Source organism: Thalassophryne amazonica, chromosome 2, assembly GCF_902500255.1.
Source record: "Thalassophryne amazonica chromosome 2, fThaAma1.1, whole genome shotgun sequence".
Lineage (NCBI taxonomy): Eukaryota > Metazoa > Chordata > Actinopteri > Batrachoidiformes > Batrachoididae > Thalassophryne > Thalassophryne amazonica.
In genome coordinates, this window is record NC_047104.1 from 18,297,084 (window position 1) to 18,319,556 (window position 22,473).

Genomic DNA, 22,473 nt, shown 5'->3' on the forward strand with positions numbered 1-22,473 from the left:
CCTGAAAAGACAAAAACACCATTATTTCCCAGTAAAACCATTTCCTGGTATTCATATTTCAGAGAACTTTTGGGTACATTATTTGAGACACCCTATATAACGCGTTTGTTTTGTGCAGCTTTGAGAGCGAGGGGGGATCAAATGTGGTAATTTTTCAAAATCACGAGCCACTGTTCAGCACAGTTCTTCTGCACCTTGCGGAGGGGCACACAAACAATTTTACACATTTCTCCTGCGTAATTTTCAGTTTGAAAAGTTTGAATTCCCAAGAATCTTGTCTCTGCTGTTTGCAGACAATGTGGTTCTGTTGGCTTTGTCAAATCAGGACCTTCAGCGTGCACTGGGGTGGTTTGCAGCCGAGTGTGAAGCGTCCGGGATGAAGATCAGCACCTCCAAATCCGAGGCCATGGTTCTCGACCGGAAAAGGTGCTTTGCCCTCTTCAGGTCGGTGGAGTGTCCTTGCCTCAGGTGGAGGAGTTTAAGTATCTCGGGGTCTTGTTCACGAGTGAGGGACGGTTGGAGCGTGAGATCGATAGACGGATCGGTGCAGCATCTGCAGTGATGCGGTTGCTGTATTTGACCGTCGTGGTGAAGAGAGAGCTGAGTAGGGGGGCAAAGCTCTCGATTTACCGATTGATCTACATTCCGATCCTCACCTATGGTCATGAGATTTGGCTCATGACTGAAAGAACAAGATCGCGAGTACAAGCGGCCGAGATGAGTTTCCTCCGCAGGGTGGCTGGACGCATCCCTTATAGATAGGGTTGGGGAGCTCGGTCACTCGGGAGGAGCTTGGAGTCGAGCCGCTGCTCCTCCACGTCGAAAGGAGTCAGTTGAGGTGGCTCGGGCATCTTTTCCGGATGCCCCCTGGACGCCTCGCTGGAGAGGTGTTCCGGGTACGTCCCATTGGGAGGAGGCCCCGGGGAAGACCCAGGACACGCTGGAGGGACTATATCTCTCGGCTGGCTTGGGAACGCCTTGGGGGAAGTGTGTGTGGATCGGGAGGTCTGGGCGGCTTTGCTTGAGCTGCTGCCCCCGCGACCCAACTCCGGATAAAGCGGAAGAAAATGGATGGATGGATGGAACATTTAATTATGTCCTCGTCGACTATGTGATAGCTTTGAATGTTGCAATCAGGACAGAGCAATTTTTAAAATACGAATTTGTCTATTCTAGTGATTGTGAATGTTTAAAAAATTATGCACAATCAGGACAGGGCTTATTCTACCTGTGCAATGTCTTTTGACTGAACTTTGGACTTCACAGACATGTTTAACGATCTATTCATTTAATGTTAAAATATAAAATGAAACAGCAGGTGGTTTGCTGGACTCTCAGGACATTTAACCAAAGTCTCCTCTGCAGCTTCGACCTCTGGAGTTTTTAAAGACACTTTTTCTCCCATTTTGAAGAGCAGAGATGTTTTCTTCCAGCTGGACTTCAGGTTTTGGTGTTCAGCGCATCACTTGATGTTTTTGAAGTGCATCTGCACAGCAAATATTCCTGACTGTGGGACAAATAAAAAAATATCTTAAAATATAAAGATACACTAAACAGTTAAAAATAATAAAAGTTAAAATGTTCACTCAGCTGACTTGATTCTGCAGCTAAAAGGCTAAGCTAAAGTTACCCAAACATTAAACCTTCAGAAGTGCTTTATTTTTAAATTATTCTCACCTCCGACAAATTTGCAGAGGTAAGCTCCATTGCTTAAACTGGGTGTTTTTATATATCCAAAAGTGAGGAATTTCGGACTGAGTGGGTCTGTTCCATCACCCCAGCTGCCTGCCTTGGTCTGCCCAGGGATGAGGCCTGAACCCCAGCTGCTTTGTGCAGGTCGGCTCGCTGTTGCGATTCGATCGATATCCCACCAAGTCGTCAGTCCTCCCTCGGCTTGGCGTCACTCCCAAAAGCAGCTGGAAAAAAAGCTTTTCCCAGCAGGGTTCTGCTGCTGTTTTTTAAAGCTTTTTGTGGTTCACCTGACGCATATCCAACATGGCGATCTCTCAGCTTTCTCTGGCAAAAATCACAGTGAAAATCTCCGCCCCCTTGCCACATCCAATGTGACGTCACAACGCGTTGGGGGGTGTTGGCGCGTCAGGTTGACACCTTCAATGTGAAAGGCCCATTAGGCTTGTGTTATTACCCGAGGCCAAAATATCAGGTATTATGAAGATTTTCCGTCCGTCCATGTGTCTGTGCTCAGCATAAGTGGAGTCCTATTACTGACCTCTCCGCTGTTTCTCGAGCTGTCTGATCACACAGATATATTTAACAGGCTGAATTCATGAGCAGAGCAAACACGTTGCAAATGTGTTTGTTGAAGATTGAATTCTTGAGGATTAAAGAAGCCATTAAATGCAGCCTTGCTTATTTCAATTTTAGAAGGCATAAAATGAGTATAGATCCAGCAAAACTGTCCATGCATGCAGTCATTTTGCCACACTCGTACCGCACCACAACCTGGTTTCAGACAGGTAGTACATTAATGCAGCCAGTGTATTATCTGTATAAGCAAGCATTGAAAATGATGGATTAAAAACCCAACCATTCATCACTCATTATTGCAATATAGTTAAAAAGCATAATTTGTTGACATTTGATAACTTTCTGTTTTTGGCCAGTTCTTGTTTAATGTTTAAGATCATCCACAAACTTCTGAACTGTTTTTAACTGTATGTGGTCCATCTGGTTGACAAAGATCTTCTTCTGTGGAGGTCTGCTCTGCTAAATTTCTGTCCACTAGATTTGGGAAAAATAGTTTTTCCCTGAAGGTAGTCAGAGGTGAAACTTCTGACCAGAGAACACGAGAGAACGTCAGACATGATTGCAGAATTTTAAAGTTAGGTTAAAGCTTAATGCTATTGAAGCGCAATCAGGCCTACAGTCACTGAGAGATAAGACTGGATTTAAATTTGATGTACACTCTGAGTAGGCCTGTGTGGTTTAGCCGGTTTACCTGGTACACGTTATAATTTTTGCCGACGGTAGAGATTTGGACTCCACCAACTAATCGCAATAACGCCTGCAGAGTTTTCAACCAGGGAAACTCCTCTGTGAAGCGGCTGTGTGTGTGAACCAGTTTGCTGCGGTGGAGAGGGGTGTTCTGAGCTGAGGTGACTCTCACTGCCGTTTATGTAGGTTTGTGAGACGTCTGTTCTGTCACTGAGCCATTGTTTATTTATTTCAGCCAACGCAATGGGGGAAGGCGGAGGCTCTGTCGCGACCTGAATCAAACATTTGAGAAAGCGCCACGTTAAATAACACAAGGGTTCATGTATTCACAGTGGATGTGCATCTAGTGTTCAAGAGATGAAACTTCAGCCGCTGACCATAAATTTATTTAATTATTTCACCAAAACATCAGCTCTAGGCTTGCTTCCTAGATGTACCTTCCGGCAATTTGTACTAGCAGTTTTGAGATCTGCACAATAAATGTTTCAAAATTACATTATATTTGTTTTATTTATTTATTTGTTATTTTTAGTTATTTATTTAGATAAATTTACCTTTGCTAAGGGACCCATTCAGAAACGCATTATAATTTTTACACTTAAGTTTATATCATGTATATACTGTTACCATGAAGGGATTGAATTTGCAACCCCAATTCCAGTGAAGTTGGGACATTGTGTAAAATATAAATAAAAGCAGAATACAATGATTTGCAAATCGTCTTCAACCTATATTCAGTTGAATACACCACAAAGACCAGATATTTCATGTTCAAATTACGTTACTTAGTTACTTACTTATGTCATCAAGCTATCAAAAACTACTAAAACTAGCAAAATACAAAAATAAAGAAGAAGCAAATTTCACTCAGTGGGAACACTGAGGCATCGTCTTATCAACGGCACACCCACATCGTCTTTGTGGAAACACTGTCAATTGTCAAATATACAACACTGAATCTGATTCACAGGTAAAAGTAGTTGCCAGGGGGGAGTTCCAAGATGGCGGACGGGTTAGTAGCGTAGATTTATAGCTCGCCCAAGTCGGTAAAATTAATCCACTCAAACTGATTAATTCAACATATAACCTCCATAAATTTTGAGATGAGTGGTATTCGAAACCGGGGAAGCGCTAAAACCTCAAAGAAAACTCAAGAGCCGTTTTTGAAAGAAGGCGGCTCCGACGAGAGTGAACGAGTGAGTGAAACAACAGAGAAAATGGAGCACGCTGAAACTCTGAAAGGTGGACTCGCTGGCATCAGCAATGATTTACGGTCCCTCAAACAGGAGCTCCATAATGAGATGATAACATTCAAAGAGGAACTCAAAGGTGAGATGAAGCAAGAAATAACTTCATTAAGACAAGACATACAGCGAAAGCTGACAGAAAATCATACAGTGCTACAGGAGTAGAAAACGAACATAACCGAGGCACAAGCTTGCATAACTGAGCTGGAGGAGCATAACACGGAGATTAGCAACTTGCTAAGGAAGCTAACAAAGCAGGCACTTCAGATGCAGGATAAACTAACAGACCTTGAAACGAGATCTCGACGGAATAATGTCCGGATTTTCGGATTGCCCGAGGACACAGAGGGAAGCTCCATTACAGTCCACTTGGACCAACTTCTTAAAAAAGAGTTGGAACTACCCAAAGATACCGACCTACATATACAACGAGCGCACAGAGTGTCCACATCAAAAACGGGTCCTGGTAGAGCTCCAAGAGCAGTCGTGCTTAATTTTCTCAAGTTTGAGACTAAGGAGATGATCCTGCAAAAAGTCTGGCAGAAGAAGGGAATACAGAGGGCAACAAGAAAATTCAATTTGACCATGAATACCCCACTGAAATCGTCCAAAAACGCAAATCATATCTGGGCATCAAGAAAATACTGAAAGAAAAGGGGATTCGTTTTCAGACCCCAATCACCAAAATAAGAATTCACTGGAACAGCTGTGTTAAGAGCTATGACAGCACAGGAGATGCAGTGCAGGATATAATTGGGACTAATTGTGGAGATGGTGGACGTGGATGTGGGACAAGTGGAGGAAACAACTCAAAGGAATCCGGGATGGCAGCGAGTGAGACAGACCAGGTTGAGTCAAAATACGGCAGCACGACAAGCGAAGGAGAAGTTGCAGGAATATCAAAGGAGATCTGATAATTAACATCTTCCATTTGTAAAAAGTTAATAAGACTTCAAATAACATTGACTGGGTCAACTCATTTAATCTATTGAAGCAAGGAAAATAAGATATGACCCAAAGATGGACATAAATAATACAAGAAAGGCTTCAGATACTGCGGTTTATTTTAAGAACTACCGACTGGGTGAGGCATACTGATGTTGGACTTGTCTAGACTAGGCTTGAAGAGCTATGGGTCTAGGGATGGGCCCTCACAGGAGAGGATTTCCCATCCACCCACCAACAGGGACTTGGGGGATGAAGAAGAACCCCTGAGTGGAAGTTCCATGTGGTATTTTTTATTTTCAGTTTTGTTTGAGTTAATGTTCATGTTCATGTTACTTTTGGGCTGCTTGAGGAAATACATAAGCATAATAGTGAGGAAATATCAATCAATCAATCAATTTTTTTTATATAGCGCCAAATCACAACAAACAGTTGCCCCAAGGCGCTTTATATTGTAAGGCAAGGCCATACAATAATTACGTAAAAACCCCAACGGTCAAATGCAGAGTGGTGCATACACAGCAAAAAGAGAAAGAAACACTCAGTGCATCATGGGAACCCCCCAGCAGTCTAAGTCTATAGCAGCATAACTAAGGGATGGTTCAGGGTCACCTGATCCAGCCCTAATTATAAGCTTTAGCAAAAAGGAAAGTTTTAAGCCTAATCTTAAAAGTAGAGAGGGTGTCTGTCTCCCTGATCTGAATTGGGAGCTGGTTCCACAGGAGAGGAGCCTGAAAGCTGAAGGCTCTGCCTCCCATTCTACTCTTACAAACCCTAGGAACTACAAGTAAGCCTGCAGTCTGAGAGCGAAGCACTCTATTGGGGTGATATGGTACTATGAGGTCCTTAAGATAAGATGGGACCTGATAATTCAAAACCTTATAAGTAAGAAGAAGAATTTTAAATTCTATTATAGAATTAACAGGAAGCCAATGAAGAGAGGCCATATGGGTGAGATATGCTCTCTCCTTCTAGTCCCCGTTAGTACTCTAGCTGCAGCATTTTGAATTAACTGAAGGCTTTTCAGGGAACTTTTAGGACAACCTGATAATAATGAATTACAATAGTCCAGCCTAGAGGAAATAAATGCATGAATTAGTTTTTCAGCATCACTCTGAGACAAGACCTTTCTAATTTTAGAGATATTGCGTAAATGCAAAAAACCAGTCATACATATTTGTTTAATATGCGCATTGAATGACATGTCCTGATCAAAAATGACTCCAAGATTTCTCACAGTATTACTAGAGGTCAGGGTAATGCCATCCAGAGTAAGGATCTGGTTAGACACCATGTTTCTAAGATTTGTGGGGCCAAGTACAATAACTTCAGTTTTATCTGAGTTTAAAAGCAGGAAATTAGAGGTCATCCATGTCTTTATGTCTGTAAGACAATCCTGCAGTTTAGCTAATTGGTGTGTCCCCTCTGGCTTCATGGATAGATAAAGCTGGGTATCATCTGCGTAACAATGAAAATTTAAGCAATGCCATCTAATAATACTGCCTAAGGGAAGCATGTATAAAGTGAATAAAATTGGTCCTAGCACAGAACCTTGTGGAACTCCATAATTAACCTTAGTCTGTGAAGAAGATTCCCCATTTACATGAACAAATTGTATTCTATTAGATAAATATGATTCAAACCACCGCAGCGCAGTGCCTTTAATACCTATGGCATGCTCTAATCTCTGTAATAAAATTTTATGGTCAACAGTATCAAAAGCAGCACTGAGGTCTAACAGAACAAGCACAGAGATGAGTCCACTGTCTGAGGCCATAAGAAGATCATTTGTAACCTTCACTAATGCTGTTTCTGTACTATGATGAATTCTAAAACCTGACTGAAACTCTTCAAATAGACCATTCCTCTGCAGATGATCAGTTAGCTGTTTTACAACTACCCTTTCAAGAATTTTTGAGAGAAAAGGAAGGTTGGAGATTGGCCTATAATTAGCTAAGATAGCTGGGTCAAGTGATGGCTTTTTAAATAATGGTTTAATTACTGCCACCTTAAAAGCCTGTGGTACATAGCCAACTAATAAAGATAGATTGATCATATTTAAGATCGAAGCATTAAATAATGGTAGGGCTTCCTTGAGCAGCCTGGTAGGAATGGGGTCTAATAGACATGTTGATGGTTTGGATGACGTAACTAATGAAAATAACTCAGACAGAACAATCTGACAGAAAGAGTCTAACCAAATACTGGCATCACTGAAAGCAGCCAAAGATAACGATACGTCTTTGGGATGGTTATGAGTAATTTTTTTCTCTAATAGTTAAAATTTTATTAGCAAAGAAAGTCATGAAGTCATTACTAGTTAAAGTTAAAGGAATACTCGGCTCAATAGAGCTCTGACTCTTTGTCAGCCTGGCTACAGTGCTGAAAAGAAACCTGGGGTTGTTCTTATTTTCTTCAATTAGTGATGAGTAGTAAGATGTCCTAGCTTTAAGCACTAAGTCAGACAAAAGGTCTGAAAATTCACAGAGAAACTCACAGTAAAGACCAGGTGGACGATAGATAATAACAAATAAAACTGGTTTTTGGGACTTCCAATTTGGATGGACAAGACTAAGAGTCAAGCTTTCAAATGAATTAAAGCTCTTTCTGGGTTTTTGATTAATTAATAAGCTGGAATGGAAGATTGCTGCTAATCCTCCGCCTCGGCCCGTGCTACGAGCATTCTGGCAGTTAGTGTGACTCGGGGGTGTTGACTCATTTAAACTAACATATTCATCCTGCTATAACCAGGTTTCTGTAAGGCAGAATAAATCAATATGTTGATCAATTATTATATCATTTACTAACAGGGACTTAGAGTGAGGGACTATTATTAAAAAGATCAAGTTGGATCCTTCCAGGAAATTGAATGATATCATCCGGATCATAGCTAAAGCATATCAGGGGAGTAACATAAAATAATTTCATCATTATATCGAGGTCTGAATACCAACAACAACCATTCAACTGAATATATTAAGATAAAATGGGAGGAAGAACTTAATGTGGAAATTTTAGATGAGGATTGGCACAAAATGTGGAAGATACATTACTCATCCACTAATTCACAAATCTGGAGAGAATTTGCATGGAAGAATCTGATCCGTTTTTTTTTTTTTTTATTACTCGAAAAATGAAAAGTAAACAGCTACACATACAACAGAATTGTTGGCGAGGATGTGGATCTTTTAATGTGAATCATTCTCACATTTTTTGGAAATGTCCAAAGATAACTGTATTTTGGGAAATGATGTACAAGGTCTATTAGAAAAGTATCTGACCTTATTATTTTTTTCAAAAACCATATGGATTTGAATCACGTGTGATTGCATCAGACAAGCTTGAACCCTCGTGCGCATGCGTGAGTTTTTCCACGCCTGTCAGTTGCGTCATTCGCCTGTGAGCAGGCTTTGAGTGAGGAGTAGTCCAGCCCCCTCGGCGGATTTTCATTGTCAGGAAATGGCGGAATGATTTGGGCTTTTTTTCCATCAGAATTTTTTCAGAAACTGTTAGAGATTGGCAGCTGGAAACCATTAGAAAAATTAATCTGGCTTTCGGTGAAAATTTTATGGGCTTCACAGAGAATAAGGACTGTTACTATAGCTTTAAGGACGCTCGGCGCGCCGCGCTCTGTGCCGCCATCGAGAGCCACAAACCACCGGATCATTTCTAAACGGATGGCTCTGTGGATCCGAGACCGTCGTGTGCACTTTCTCTGGTTATCACAAGAGCTGGACATAAGCCATTTTCTGGCAGCTTTCACTTTTAACAAGAGATTTTGTCATGGGAAGCCGAGCGGAGGCTTCGCGCGTCACGACCGATTTGCTGAGGGAGCGAGACAAAGGAACACCTCCATTTTGGTCTCACAGGACGGCTTTGAAATGGCATTCAGACAGCTGTTGGTGATTTTTCCATTGAGTGATTTCCATCGAGTTCCTCCGCACGTCTGTCTCAATGTGCCGAAAATGTGCTGATGTCCAGGTCTTTTCACAGTTCCTGTGCTAGTCAGACGACGTCCCGGATAAAACACAGTGTCCAGTTTGGAAATGAACGGCACATTCCACTGTTACAGGAGTTTTTGTCATGGAAAGAGGAGCGGAGGCTTCGAGCGTCGTGGCGGTGCCGCATGGCGCACAGCAATGTCCTAAAGCGTCCTTAAAGCCGTAGTAACGGTCCTTATTCTCTGTGAAGCCCGTAAAATTTTCACCGAAAGCCAGATACATTTTTCTAATGGTTTCCAGCTGCCAATCTCTAACAGTTTCTGAAAAAATTCTGATGGAAAAAAAGCCCAAATCATTCCGCCATTTCCTGACAATGAAAATCCGCCGAGGGGGTGGACCACTCCTCACTGAAAGCCTGCTCACAGGCAAATGACACAACCGACAGGCGTGGAAAAACTCACGCATGTGCACGAGGGTTCAAGCTTGTCTGATGCAATCACACGTGATTCAAATCCATATGGTTTTTGATAAAAATAATAAGGTCGGCTACTTTTCTAATAGACCTCGTATAAGGAGCTGCAATGGATATTGCGTTATGAGGTGCCTAATACCTGTTTAGTGCTTTACCTATGTAAATTCTCAGACAAGACTGTTGCCACTGATGAGTATTTGATCAAAATATTGTTGGTGGCAGGCAAGAAAGCTATTACTAGGAACTGGGGAAAGGACATACCACCAACAAAAGATCAATGGATAACAATTGTGGAAGAAATCTTTTTGATGGAAAACTGACACATGTGCTGAGGCTACAAGAAGAACAACTGGACAGGAAGTGGAGAAAATGAACCCTTTATAAATCTCTAAAAAATGACACTGGACCAGAATAATGACACCTGAAAACACCAACTTATAAGACTTTAAGAATATGATGTTCTCATCAGGCAGCCTACTGTGGATTCTGGAGTCATACTGTGTTCTTGAGAGTTAAACAAATTGATATTAATGTCCCCACAAGCCTGCAGCACTTTTGTAGGCAAGTTAAGAACTCTTTATTGTTTCACAGAGAACTTACTGTCATGCACTTTTTTCACAGATGGGTTGAGTTTTTCATCATGTGTTTTTGAGTTAAAACAGATTCACACACATTAAAAAGACCTCAGTGGTGGTGGATATTTTTGTTTCCAAGGGTTGTTTATAGACTGGACTCTGAAAGTGGACTTTTCCAAGGCCTGAATGGTGAAGTTGTATCTGTTCTGTCTTCTTGACGTTGACGTTCTGTCATAGGCTGATTGAAAACTCTCCTCTAGAATTGTAACTGTAACTGGTTTGTGGATGTGGCAGTACGGTATTCAGATGAGATTATGAAGACGTCTTCGAGCTGAGGCTGGTCCCTTCACCAATCACTATTCATCGTGACAGCCATCTCAGGCACAGCCATGCCGCTAAGCCTCCAGCATCCAATTACAGGAGATTAGTGTCTAAGAGTCTTGTAGTGAGTGTGCAGGTCGTCGCCATGCTTCTCCCCCTCAGAGGTGGATCACAGATGAACTTTATGCTAACGTCTACGTGTCCTGCATGCTGTTGTGCACATATCACGTGCATGAAGGCTTATTTCAAACATTTGATTGTTCCTGTTAACGCTCAGCTGAGCTCTGAGAGCGTGCACGTGCATGCCAGTCCCCCACTCATGTTGGTGTTTGGAGTCCATGTGTAGGCTGCTTGTGCTCTGGTCCATGTCTGCGGATGCAAAGCTCTACACTGATAGTGGGTCCCACTGACATCTCTGAAAATCACTGAGATGTGTTACCCAGAAAAAGTGAGGCGCTCAGAAATACTGAAGCTAAAGTTATTTATGTAATACTGCCAAAGTCCTACAAAGTAGAGAAGCTTGAATCTTCGACTGGACTGGGTTGCTTGATGCGTGGACGTTTCGCTTCAAATCGCAGAAGCTTCCTCAGCTAAAATTCTTGCTCTGAAAGGGCATCGGGCGTAAAACCTGTGACAAAAACCGATGTGGATCTGGCTGTATCTGCTATGGTGACCCCAAACAATACGGGAGTAAAGTAATATTTGTGTGTGCCCCCATTTTCTGATCCAAAATATGATCTGCTCTGAGACAAAAAAAGTGGATCTGACATGAAGCGTGAATTAGTATGTTATCTGATGCACCTTTTAAATGCAGACGTTCTCGTATCTTCCTGCAGACTTTTCTGTGAATCAGCATCCGGCCCCAGAACAGGATCAGTTTTGTTCAAACACCAGCACCATCTGAAAAAAATCTGGAACTCCACATGGTTTAGATTGCTCAGATGTGCAGTGGAGCCTCATTAAAGCTGCTGATGGCTGAAGCTCCTCTTTTAGGTCTCTGTAGTCTTCTGGTGTATCGTTTCTCTTTCATCGCTCGTTAAACTCTGACTCTGTGTGTGTTGATTGATTTTGGGGGAATCCTTAAGTATTAGTGGAGATGAGTTTGTGTGAGTTCAGTGTGTGAGGACTGTAAATGCAGTGGCACATGGAGGTGGTGTGGGAGGAATGTGGAGCTGCATGTGGACTAAAACACCACCCTTGTTAGTGAGCAGCAGCAGGTTCTGGAAGGTGCAGGTTGTTGCTTGGAGCCAAAGGGAAGCAGGGACACCACAGCAGGAGGACTGTCCTCAGACCTGTTTGTGTTCTCAGTAAGAAGTTGGAACCACTACCAGGAACCAGAACCTTAAGGTGCAGTGTGAATCCTGTGTTCATGTGGTCCATTCTGCTGTTGTGCGTGAATAAAAGACACAGCGACTGACGTTCATCCATCCTTCTGCTCAAACCCGACACCGGTGTTGCAGAGCGAACACATGCGTCATTTCGGAGCTCAGCTGCTCATCTCAAACAGAGTCTCTTAACCCAAAGCGATCAAATAGATGAATGGGATTATTAACCATCAGATGACAAGATAAAACCTCTTATGGCCTAGTCACACGGCACACAACGATTCCTGAACAAAGGGAAAAAGTAAAAAAAAAAGTCACAATTCGTTGAGAAAAGGTGGACGGAAGAGCTTTATCACCAAAGAGCCTGCAAAGCAAGAGCGCAAAAGGGACGAAAGAGGAACTTAAAAAACCGAAGCTAACGATCTTGACGCTTTAAATGAAACGCACCTGGAGCCACAGCTGCAGCAGTGTGTGTCTGCACGAGTTCCAGAACTCAGCGCTGGGACAGAGCTCATAGCACCTGAGTCCTGGAGAAACTGCAAACAGAAGCTGTGTAGATCTGTGTGCACGTCAGTGGGACCACCTGCTCTGGTTCCTCATCCAGAACAAAAGAGGATCATCTCCTTCATCATCAGAATATTCACTGTCTGTCGACACACTGTGTGCTCTGTCTTGCTCCAAAAAAAAAACAAAAAAACTAGAGTCCCGTGGTCACTGCTATATCACTTTATTACGTTACTAAGCCATATATATTCATTTATAACAGGAGACTGTCAAAAGGGGGAATAAATATAAGTGTAAAGATGATTGAATATATCAGAGCAGTAAATTAATCAGTGCGTGTGAACGCACGCATTGACTCACATGTACGGGTATTCCTCACGGATCCACAACGTGAATTCTTCCTTCCAGAAAAGGCTCTTTATATAATCATTTTATTTCATCTACCTGTTGCCACATGTACAGAAGGGCTAGACTGTCATTCCTACACTCATATCGTTATATTTAATACAAAATAATAAGCGCACTCTGGAGCTGCTGCTGCTGCTAATGCTGCATTCAAGTACCATCGGAAATTACACAACTTTTTTGTTGTTTCAAATTCAGCAGTTGCTTGTGGCAAAATAATTAATTATATCCACACAAAAAATTAATTCTGGCCTATGTAAGGTGCCTAAGCCCATTGAAGCTGACCCCCCCACAGATAAAAAAAAAAATCCAAGCAAGCAGACTGAGTTTGCCCTGTAATTTCTGATGGTACATGAACGCAGCAGCAGCCTCAGCACTCACAAACCGGCTTCTGCGCTGTGTGAAAGTGTTCAGCTCCTCCAACGAAGTCAAATTAAACAATAACGTTACAAAAACGAAACAAACAATTAAAAAACATCAAGAACGACAGCAAAATGAAACAGATGAATTGAGATTTTCGTTGCCCTTTGTTCAAATTTTTCAACAGTTTAAAAATCCTGACGAAGTGCCAGCTGCAGGAATGAAGCTGCGCGAAGGTTAAACGATTGCAACAAAAGTCCAGATTTCTTGTTTCGTCAGGGCTTCGTTGCCCTTCGTTAAGTGCTGTGTGCCTAGGCCATTAAATCATTCTAAAGTCAGTTTTAAGCAGAAACCAGGGGATAATTAAGTCGCTACTGACACTTTGAAATGACGGAGGCACAGTGAACACAGCAGCTAGCAGCTCGTGCTGATGTGGCGCTGTGATTGCTTCCTTTGCCTTTTATGATGAGATAATGTTGAATTTATGTGGAAATGATTGTTGTACAAAAGCTTCAGATATCTGTTGCTGAGATAGATGATGACTGGAGTGCAGTTTTAAGCAGAAACGAGGTGATAATCAGTGAATCGCTGCTGACGCTCAGAAATGACGCATGCGCAGTGAAGGCAGGGCGGACCGATTTTTTGGGGGGGGGGGGGGGGGGGGGTCGGTAGGCGACACCGGGTTTGTGCTGTTCAAATAAGTCGCTTAACTGTTACCCTGCAGCCTACTTTTTAGACCTCTGTGCCCTGCCTGCCCATGTCATGGGTTAAGTGGTCGATGCGCGACGGTCTGCGAGGCAGTGCGCAGAAAAAAAAAAAAGAAAAAAACACACGAGACATTACTAATTAGATAGTTTACCACCCACTTTGGACTGCTTTTCCAATCAACCTGACCTGACACTGGCCCCACACCGTCCATGGGCTGAGCCTTGATTAGAAGGACTCAGATGGGAAAAAAGATATGTATTTTCATTTCAATAAATGGGCTGATGGCTGCCCAATTTTTTTTCTTCTTTTTAAATTTTTTTTTCATGGTAATCTAACAGACTTTCTGATGCTTTGCTTTTATCATTATGTGGTATGGGGTTTAATTTTGACATGTTTCCGGAGAATGGGAAGCATGAGACCACGTGCCCCCCCCCCCCCCCCCCCCCAAGGAGGATCAAGGGTCAATGAGCTTACCAAACAAATTTTGTGTTCCAATAATTGGTGCTAAATGTATTCAAATCAATAAAATGACAAGGGTGCCCAAATTTATGCACCTGCCTAATTTTGTTTAAATAATTTTTGCACACTTTCTGTAAATACTACAAACTTCATTTCACTTCTCAAATGTCAGTGTGTTTGTCTGCTATATGATATATTTAACTGAAATTTCTGATCCAGACAACCAATGATTTATAAAAGAAAATCATGAAAATGATCAGGTTTGGTACCCAAACTTTTGCATACAACTATTCATCATAAGACGTGACAATTTTCTTCTGGCTCGTCATGTCACTGCTGTCTGTATTCTTCCCCCACGCGCCCATCCTCTTTTCACTCCTCACTGCTTCTGTGCACCTTCTCAGCAAGCCGACCACTGGCACAATTAGGGAAAGAAAATTTGTCTGATTTGTCACAATGGAGGTGAAAGTGTTCTGTTTCGACATGTTTATGAGAGCAGGACAAGCAGTCTGTCCTTCCTGAGTGTCTGCGTGTGTCTGTCTGTGCCAGTTTTCACTGACACTGTGTCCACTCAGTCTGGACCTGCTTAGGGTCTTTGTGTGTCCGTTGTCAGATTTTTGTTGTGTTTGTTGGCAGTAAGAACCCGGTTCTGATAGAAAGTGTGGAGGAGATCCAGGTGGTGTTGTTGTCTGTCATCTTTGGTCTGGGACAGCAGGACTGGATCATCAACATACAACAAACACATGATTTTAGTGTTTTCACAGTGCCAGGGCGGCACGGTATCTTAGTGGTTAGCACTGGTGCCTCACAGCAAGAAGGTTGTGGGATTGATTCCCGACTTTTCTGTGTCACATTTGCATGTTCTCCCAGTGTCTGTGTGGGCTTCCTCCGGGGCGCTCCGGTTTCCTCCCACAAATCAAAAACATGCTTATTCTGCTCCTTCTCTGCCCCTGACCAAGGCAGAGTCTGCATCTGGAGTTGGTCCCCGGGCACCGGACTGTAGCTGCCCACTGCTCCAAGTGGTTAGATTGTCTAACTGTAATTAGGATGGGTTAAATGCAGAGGACAAGTTTTGTTGTATGTATACATGAATATTCTATTCTTTTCAAGGCTAATGCACGGGAAAACAGACTGTTCCAGGTTTTTACAACCCCTGGCAAAAATTTTGGAATCACCGGCCTCGGAGGATGTTCAGTTTAATTTTGTAGAAAAAAAAGCAGATCACAGACATGACACAAAACTAAAGTCATTTCAAAGGCAACTTTCTGGCTTTAAGAAACACGATGAGAAATCAGGAAAAAAAATTGTGGCAGTCAGTAACGGTTACTTTTTTAGACCAAGCAGAGGGAAAAAAATATGGAATCACTCAATTCTGAGGAAAAAATTATGGAATCATGAAAAACAAAAGAACGCTCCAACACATCACTAGTATTTTGTTGCACCACCTCTGGCTTTTATAACAGCTTGCAGTCTCTGAGGCATAGACTTAATGAGTGACAAACAGTACTCTTCATCAATCTGGCTCCAACTTTCTGTGATTGCTGTTGTCAGATCAGCTTTGCAGGTTGGAGCTTTGTCATGGACCATTTTCTTCAACTTCCACCAAAGATTTTCAATTGGATTAAGATCCGGACTATTTGCAGGCCATGACATTGACCCTATGTGTCTTTGTGCAAGGAATGTTTTCATAGTTTTGCTCTATGGCAAGATGCATTATCATCTTGAAAAATGATTTCATCATCCCCAAACATCCTTTCAATTGATGGGATAAGAAAAGTGTCCAAAATATCAACGTAAACTTGTGCATTTATTGATGATGTAATGACAGCCATCTCCCCAGTGCCTTTACCTGACATGCAGCCCCATATCATCAATGACTGTGAAAATTTACATGTTCTCTTCAGGCAGTCATCTTTATAAATCTCATTGGAACGGCACCAAACAAAAGTTCCAGCATCATCACCTTGCCCAATGCAGATTCATCACTGAATATGACTTTCATCCAGTCATCCACAGTCCACGATTGCTTTTCCTTAGCCCATTGTAACCTTATTTTTTCTGTTTAGGTGTTAATGATGGCTTTCGTTTAGCTTTTCTGTATGTGAATCCCATTTCCTTTAGGCGGTTTCTTACAGTTCGGTTACAGACGTTGACTCCAGTTTCCTCCCATTCGTTGCTCATTTGTTTTGTTGTGCATTTTCAATTTTTGAGACATATTGCTTTAAGTTTTCTGTCTTGACGCTTTGATGTCTTCCTTGGCCTACCAGTATGTTTGCCTTTAACAACCTTCCCATGTTGTTTGTATTTGGTCCAGAGTTTAGACACCAAGACTGTGAACAACCAACATCTTTTGCAACATTGCGTGATGATTTACCCTCTTTTAAGAGTTTGATAATCCTCTCCTTTGTTTCAATTGACATCTCTCGTGTTGGAGCCATGATTCATGTCAGTCCACTTGGTGCAACAGCTCTCCAAGGTGTGATCACTCCTTTTTAGATGCAGACTAACAGGCAGATCTGATTTGATGCAGGTGTTAGTTTTGGGGATGAAAATTTACAGGGTGATTCCATAATTTATTCCTCAGAATTGAGTGAGTCCATATTTTTTTCCCTCTGCTTGGTCTAAAAAAGTAACCGTTACTGACTGCCACAATTATTTTTCCTGATTTCTTATAGCGTTTCTTAAAGCCAGAAAGTTGCAATTTGAAATGACTTTAGTTTTGTGTCATGTCTGTGATCTGCTTTTTTTCTACAAAATTAAACAACTGAATGAACATCCTCCGAGGCCAGTGATTCCATAATTATTGCCAGGGGTTGTAGTCCGTACACTGATATAAACATGAAACAGAGTCTGAGACAGACTGCAGTCCCAGTTCACACCACATTCTTGGGGCAAGTTCGCTCGTTGTCAGTTTTTACAGACCATTTGTCTGTGTATAGCCACCTTCACACTTTCATGAATTCATGCCAATGTGTCCCGGCTTGATGTCACCCTATACCATATCATTTCGTAGCCGATGAAGCGTTTGCTCTCAGAACGTGGCTGATTAAACCTTTCTCTCATTGCTCCCAGAATCACAGATAAATTATCTACATACAGCTGCAGGTTGTATTGTGTCGTCATATGGTGGAGAATTCATTTGGAATCTTGTCTCAAAGGTAATTGTTTATAATATACATCTTTGGTAAAACAGTTGCAGTTAGATAATGTATCTGTAAAGTTATGTTTATTATAGATGTAACATCTCCTTATAATATAATGACACGTAGTGACACACAGTGTTTTTGAATAGGTTTAGGGTGAGAGATATTTTTTGAGCCTGCTGGTCAGGACCAGTAGCACCAATTTTGTTACTGCTCCTCTTGGTCCAAGGTAGTGCCCTCAGCTATTTGGAAGCTCAGAGGTTCCGGTGGCAAGTCGGCGAGCCTCCGCGTAGCATTAATCATCACATCATGCGTATGCATTCATTCAGTATTGTATTTGTAAATCTATCATGATAGAACGTTTTCATTTTGTGTTGAATGTATGTAAAGTTAAACAATTTTTTACCTGATCCTCTGCTTCTATGTGAATGTACTGTGCACTTTATACTTTAAACAGCCTTTACTCTTGTTGTCTTTTCTTGCCATGTAATCTCTATAATATCTCTGATTTTTTTTTGGGGGGGGGGGGGAATTATGTCTATTGCTTTTCAGAGTATCATCAAAATTTTGTGATAGTTGAAAAAATCATGGTTAAGTTTCACATCACATTTTTTTCACATCACATCTTTTTTTTTTTTGTTTGACCAATCAAATGACTTATTATTGAAACATCACAACACACACGTTAAACACACAATTAATACTAGACTGTAATTTCTTGAACACCAAACTAAAGCAAATTCAAAAGTCTCTTCAGACTGTCTGTCTGTGCTTGGAAAAGTATATAATGGATGGAGTACAGTCAGGCGGTGCCGAGCGATCTACAGGGAATCCTGAATCGGGACCTGCCGAATGACCAGGTCAAAACTTTGTCTTAAAAAAAAAAGCGCCTGCCTTAAATAAGTGGTGGACATTATTAAAAAGATTACATTTGGTCGAGTCAGTCTTTTTTCTTCTAAGTCTGCAGCAGAGTGGCTCATTAAAATTCTAAAGCCTGACTTATGCTTCTGCGGCTCTGTAACTCCGTGCCATGAAAGGACGTCGACGTGTGTCACAGTTTTAAAGATCTCTGTCACGTCTTTGTGCAGTTTTTCTGGATTATGCTTTTTCTTTATTAATTTGTCCCTCAACGAAGTTTTGACAATCAGTATCTCTAACACATGGAAAGGTGTACTTTCCTCCATGACTTGTGGGTCTGTTTCCGATTTTATGTTGTAAAGTTGGTCATATTTGCGGACCTTTCTGCCAAATGTTTGATCCATGATTGAAATTTTATCAGCGGGCGCACTGCAAAAACTTTTAATGACAGGAGAGGAGTGAAAACGTAAAACTCACAGGAGCCTTTTAGTAGAGAAGCTTGAATGTTCGACTGGACTGGGTTGCTTGACGCGAGGATGTGTCGCTTCTAATCGCAGAAGCTTCCTCAGCTAAAATTCTTGCTCTGGTAGTCTGACATCTGTCTTGACTCGTAGAGAAGAATAACAGAAGCCAGCAAGACCTGGAGTTTTAAACCTGACCAGACCCCTCCTACCGAGAGGCAGACTGCTATTGGCTAGTGACTAACAGTTGCTCTAATTGGCACCTATTGTGCTCTAGTTAGCACCCTCCTAATGACAGGACAGCTGTCCCTCCTAACGATGGGACTGACACCTCTCCTGACGACGTGAATGACTCATTACCATGAACAAATGACTGAAAGTGCTTTGACCTGTCTTTCAGTCTTTGCAATCTGCGAACAGCAGCTGTTATTTAAGGCGCAAGTATAAAACAAAATGTCGGTCTTGTAGAACACTTTTAATCACTAGACCGACAAGATTTTTAACTAGACATGGCAGGACAAAATATCAACTAGACATAAATCAAAGGTTACTGATCCGTGACCTCGGACCTGACGCATTGTTCACTATTAGGTCACGCAAGTGGCATGAAATTTATGCATGTGTGAAATTTTGAACATTTCAGAATTTTCTTTGCACACTGGCATGCAGCCGCACACAGTTCACGCACAGTTTACACCAGTTTATGATGAATTTACTCACTGGCACGGAAGGTTACCTTATGTTGATGTTATATTTGTTTTCCCCGATACCTGTTTCTCTCTCTCTCTCTTTCTCTGTCTGTGTGTGTGTGTGTGTGTGTGTGTGTGTGTGTGTGTGTGTGTGTGTGTGTAAAAGAGCTTTTTTCACACAGTGCATTAAGTACACTCAACAAAAATATAAACGCAACATTTTTGGTTTTGCTCCCATTTTGTATGAGATGAACTCAAAGATCTAAAACTTTTTCCACATATACAATATCACCATTTCTCTCAAATATTGTTCACAAACCAGTCTAAATCTGTGATAGTGAGCACTTCTCCTTTGCTGAGATAATCCATCCCACCTCACAGGTGTGCCATATCAAGATGCTGATTAGACACCATGATTAGTGCACAGGTGTGCCTTAGACTGCCCACAATAAAAGGCCACTCTGAAAGGTGCAGTTTTATCACACAGCACAATGCCACAGATGTCACAAGATTTGAGGGAGCGTGCAATTGGCATGCTGACAGCAGGAATGTCAACCAGAGCTGTTGCTCGTGTATTGAATGTTCATTTCTCTATCATAAGCCGTCTCCAAAGGCGTTTCAGAGAATTTGGCAGTACATCCAACCAGCCTCACAACCGCAGACCACGTGTAACCACACCAGCCCAGGACCTCCACATCCAGCATGTTCACCTCCAAGATCGTCTGAGACCAGCCACTCGGACAGCTGCTGAAACAATCGGTTTGCATAACCAAAGAATTTCTGCACAAACTGTCAGAAACTGTCTCAGGGAAGCTCATCTGCATGCTCGTCGTCCTCATCGGGGTCTCGACCTGACTCCAGTTCGTCGTAACCGATTTGAGTGGGCAAATGCTCACATTCGCTGCCGTTTGGCACGTTGGAGAGGTGTTCTCTTCACGGATGATGCGAAGGAGATGTGTTGCACTGCATGAGGCAAATGGTGGTCACACCAGATACTGACTGGTATCCCCCCCCAATAAAACAAAACTGCACCTTTCAGAGTGGCCTTTTATTGTGGGCAGTCTAAGGCACACCTGTGCACTAATCATGGTGTCTAATCAGCATCTTGATATGGCACACCTGTGAGGTGGGATGGATTATCTCAGCAAAGGAGAAGTGCTCACTATCACAGATTTAGACTGGTTTGTGAACAATATTTGAGGGAAACGGTGATATTGTGTATGTGGAAAAAGTTTTAGATCGTTGAGTTAATCTCATACAAAATGGGAGCAAAACCAAAAGTGTTGCGTTTATATTTTTGTTGAGTATATGATGGATGGGGAAAAAAAATGGGTCCAGTCACACCTGAATTACCAGAACTGCATTTTGTCTTTTCATGGTTGGAACAGCGAGCTGAAATACTCAAACCATCACATTTTTTTTCCCACTCTGTTAGAAAACTCACCAAACCTTCACAAATAAAACAGATTTATTTGTGTGTGTGTGTGTGTGTGTGTGTGTGTGTGTGTGTGTGTGTGTGCGTGTGTGTGTGTGTGTGCGTGCGTGCGCGCGCGTGTGCGTACATGCACAAGCTCTTACTTTAACTGCACAATTTACAGCTGATGTGGTTAATGCTCCTGTTCGATGCCTGGGCCTCGCTCTGTAAGGACTCGTTCTTGGCCTCGGTGCTGTCTGGCCTCAAAGAATAAACAGAGGCTAGTTCAGGGCCATTTGTTTTTACCTATTTGTCGCAATGTTTACTTCCCACCAAACAAAAAAATGTGCTTGTCACATTAACTTTATGCATACGACGTTCTCTGTGCACATTGCTTGAATGCATTGTTTTCTCGTCACTACAGTACTACACACACACACACACACACGTAGACATGTGCTACTCTACGCTATGTCTACAAGTACTAATGTTTACAAATCTTCTTCTGAAACAGCCTCGTCACTAGTCGAACATGATTGTATTCCTCAGTGGTTGAAAAGAGAAAACTTATCTGCCCCTGTACCTTCTCAGACGTCCATATTGGACAAGCGTCATTTTAAAAGGGTGGTCTGATATGATGTGTTTGAGATGTTTAACGTTGTTTTTCATGTGTCTCTGTCTAGGTGTGATTCAGCTGAAATCAAAAGTACCAACGAGGCAGATGAGGTTGATTTTAAATCAGTTAGCCGTTAGCCTGAGCATATGGGTCGTGGACAGAGGCACACGTCACAGGCAGTGATGTGAAGTCTTTTCCATCGCCACTGTGTGGATGAGGTGAGACGCCTCAGCGGTCTGTGTTGGTGAGTGTGAAGAGTCCGTCACCAGGTGACGCGCTGAAGCGTTGGGCTGCGTTTCGGCTTTTAGCTGTGAGCCGTGACGGGGTGATTCACCAGCTTCAGTCTATCACAGACAGCTGACTGTTGACATGTCTGTAGTTCTGTCAGTACTACAGCCGATGACCTGTATCCCAGTCAGACTGAGACCAACTGACTGAACACCTTCACATATACAAAGCGTGTAGGGGCAATGCACTCTGTCAGGCATCTGGCCTCAGTTCTCAAAATAACCAACCACAACTTCCACAATTTCCTCCTCTTTTTCTTTCCAAACTGTGGAAAACTGCACAGAGGAATGATCACTTTATTCCATCTCCTCACTCTGCTGTCTCTGCTTTCCTCAGCGGAAATAACGGTCTCACCATATCGTCAGGTTATGACGGGGCAGAAACTCAAACCCGACACTTCAGCTTTTTTCTAAATCCACGCCGTTCTCCCTCTTTTCCAGTGTGGAGGGATGGTTCTGCTGGGAACAGACATGGATATATTTGTCTGTCTGATGCACAGGTTGCTGTGGAAATAGGAGACTGACTGGTTTTGGGCGGGTTAATATCATCCCCTCCAAAAGTGTTGGAACAGTCAGGCTTGGACATTAAGATCCAAAGAAGAAGACAGTTTGGGGTGTTGGCTCTCATTTGCGTGTATTAAAGTCTGCACGTGGTTAATGACGTGGCAGCTTCTGTGTCAGACAGCTGGATTTTGGGAGATGCAGAAATATTGGTACACGTGGTAACTGTTGTGACCCAGGTTTGTCCTGAATGTGAGTAGTTCTGAATGTCTGCCCTTTGTTTCAGC

At 42.3% G+C, this 22,473-nt stretch overlaps 1 protein-coding gene across 1 annotated transcript in view; it reads left to right on the forward strand.

Annotated features, from left to right (window-relative positions):
• The window catches only part of LOC117522548 (chondroitin sulfate synthase 1-like), a 138,528-nt gene that overhangs the window by 73,747 nt on the left and 42,308 nt on the right, over positions 1–22,473 (forward strand). The window lies entirely within an intron of this gene.